Source organism: Triturus cristatus, chromosome 3_1 (assembly GCF_964204655.1).
Source record: "Triturus cristatus chromosome 3_1, aTriCri1.1, whole genome shotgun sequence".
In the NCBI taxonomy this organism is placed as follows: Eukaryota; Metazoa; Chordata; class Amphibia; order Caudata; family Salamandridae; genus Triturus; species Triturus cristatus.
Window position 1 is genome coordinate 500,144,111 of NC_140583.1, and position 3,156 is coordinate 500,147,266.

General features: G+C 58.0%; 1 pseudogene; it reads left to right on the forward strand.

Annotated features, from left to right (window-relative positions):
* Positions 1-828: 828 nt before the first annotated feature.
* Positions 829-2,597, forward strand: LOC146860474 (18S ribosomal RNA; annotated as a pseudogene).
* The last annotated feature ends 559 nt before the right edge of the window (positions 2,598-3,156 follow it).

The following is a 3,156-nucleotide window of genomic DNA, read 5'->3' on the forward strand; positions in this document are numbered from 1 at the left end:
TCCAGTAGGGAATGTGTTGGAATAGTAGCGCACAATGCTTTCCAATGGGGCGACCAGATGGCCGGGCTTCCCTGGAAGTCCCGATGAGGGCTCACTTGCCTCCCCGATCCCAGCCAAGGTTCCAGGAGGTCGGGCACGTCCGCGCCTTGGGTCCCCTCAGTCTCGGGATGCGCACGGGTTACCAAAAAGAGGGGTAGCTTTCCTCCGGATTACTAAGGGCAGGGTATGCCGGGACACCCCTCCCGGGCTGGCGGTTCTCTGCCGGGGACCAGATGGACTATGCCCGGGCAAAACCTCCCAGGCGTCTGGGGCTCCCTCCTCCGGTCCACGGCGTGGCAAAGTGCCCGGGAGCTCCCACGGTCCTCCCCGTGCCTGAAGCCCAGCCGTGGTCCCTGAACCCCCCGGGAAGCGAAGCCCCCCGTGCCCTGCGTGGGCAGGCAGGAGCCCTACAGTGGTCTGACCCGAGCGGAAGGGGTCGGGTAGAGCCAGGCCCTCGGATGCTGCTGCCCAGCACGTTCGTAGGCCCCGTGCGCCACGCCCTCACCCCTCTCCGCCCAGCACATTTCCACAGCAGCTCGGAACGATTACTTAGAGGGGTGTTGCTGTCGCCAGGCTCCGGCACCCCTGCGTCTCGCTCAGGCTGCGCCTCGGCCCGCCTCTCCTTTCCGGGGGAGACGGCTGGGCCTGCCGGTGCCCATGCGACCGCACCTCTCCACCCCTCCAGTGAGCCCTCCCAGCCGGCTCCCGACAGGGAGGGGTGCGCGAAGGTTGTCCGGTCAGGGAGATGGGCACGCAGCCCCCTGAACCCACCCCATCAGCAGGTGCGGCTACGTGGTTGATCCTGCCAGTAGCATATGCTTGTCTCAAAGATTAAGCCATGCACATGTAAGTACACACGGCCGGTACAGTGAAACTACGAATGGCTCATTAATCAGTTATGGTTCCTTTGATCGCTCCATCTGTTACTTGGATAACTGTGGTAATTCTAGAGCCAATACATGCCGACGAGCGCTGACCTCCTGGGATGCATGCATTTATCAGACCAAGACCAATTCAGGCTCGCCCGGCCGCTTTGGTGACTCTAGATAACCTTGGGCAGATCGCACGTCCCCGTAACGGCGATGATACATTTGGATGTCTGCCCTATAAACTTTCGATGGTACTTTCTGTGCCTACCATGGTGACCAATGGTAACGGGGAATCAGGGTTCGATTCCGGAGAGGGAACCTGAGAAATGGCTACCACATCCAAGGAAGGCAGCAGGCGCGCAAATTACCCACTCCCGACTCGCGGAGGTAGTGACGAAAAATAACAATACAGGACTCTTTCTAGGCCCTGTAATTGGAATGAGTACACTTTATATCCTTTAACGAGAATCCATTGGAGGGCAAGTCTGGTGCCAGCAGCCGCGGTAATTCCAGCTCCAATAGCGTATATTAAAGTTGGTGCAGTTAAAAAGCTTGTAGTTGGATCTTGGGATCGAGCTGGCGGTCCGTCGTGAGGCAACCTACCGCCACCTCTCGGCACCCCTTGATGCTCTTGACTGAGTGTCCTGGGGGTACGAAGCGTTTACTTTGAAAAAATTAGTGTTCAAAGCAGGCCGGTCGCCTGAATACTTCACCTAGGAATAATGGAATAGGACTCCGGTTCTATTTTGTTGGTTTTCGGAACTGGGGCCATGATTAAGAAGGACGGCCGGGGGCATTCGTATTGTGCCGTTAGAGGTGAAATTCTTGGACTGGCGCAAGACGAACCAAAGCGAAAGCATTTGCCAAGAATGTTTTCATTAATCAAGAACAAAAGTCGGAGGTTCGAAGACGATCAGATACTGTCGTAGTTCCGACCATAAACGATGCGGACTAGCGATCCGGCTGCGTTATTCCCATGACTCGCCGAGCAGCTTCCGGAAATCCAAAGTCTTTGGGTTCCGGGGGAAATTATGGTTGCAAAGCTGAAACTTAAAGCAATTGACGGAAGGGCACCACCAGGAGTGGAGCCTGCGGCTTAATTTGACTCAACACAGGAAACCTCACCTGGCCCGGACACGGAAAGAATTGACAGATTGATAGCTCTTTCTCGATTCTGTGGGTGGTGGTGCATGACCGTTCTTAGTTGGTTGAGCGATTTGTCTGGTTAATTCTGATAACGAACGAGACTCCTCCATGCTAACTAGATACATGACCCCCAGCGGTCGGTGTCCAACTTCTTAGAAGTGGAGTTCAGCCACACGAGATCAAGCAATAACAGGTCTGTGATGCCCTTAAATGCCCTTAGATGTCCGGGGCTGCAGGCGCGCTACACTGAACGGATCAGCGTGTGTCTACCCTTCGCCAACCAGTGCGGGTAACCCGCTGAACCCCGTTCATGATGGGGATTGGAGATTGCAATTATTTCCCATGAACGAGGAATTCCCAGTAAGTGCGGGTCATAAGCTCGCGTTAAGTCCCTGCCCTTTGTACATACCGCCCGTCGCTACTACTGATTGGATGGTTTAGTGAGGTCCTCGGATCAGCCCTGGCGGAGCACCGAGAAGACTATCAAACTTGACTAGCTAGAGGAACAAGGTTTCTGTAGGTGAACCTGTGGAAGGATCATTAACGGCGGAGCGGCCCGAGCGACCGATGGCACCAGCCCGAAGCCCTCGGCACACTTCCAGCGAGCACGCACCGTAGGCACAGGGCCCGGCCCTGCCTCGCCCTGGAGCGGTCCACGGCCGCATGGGCCACTGTCAAGAGTCACAGGCAACTTTTTGAAAACGTTCGCACACCTGCGGGCACAGGAGAGGTGGGGGGGAAGGCGACACCGTCCGCTCGGTGAGGACCGGTACTTCGGCGGGCCCCTTCCCCTCGGGGAAGGCCTGACCGATGCGTGAGGGACCAGGGACGGCCCCCATCCCTCTCCGAGACGGAACCCAAGCTCACCCGGCACGACCCCCCCCCCCCAGTGGTGGGGGGAACCGAATGGCAGTGCATCCCCTGGCTGGCACCACCCCTCCCTCGAAAAGGCCCTGGCGCCGGCTGGGCCCTCCTGCATCCGAGTCCCAGCCCGACCGGGTTCTGGGCGACTGAGGAGTGGCCCTTCTCGTGCGGCAGGGCGGCCTGGAAGAGAAGGGGCCAAGGGCCTGCGAAGGTACCCCAGCTCCTCTTGGTGGGAGGC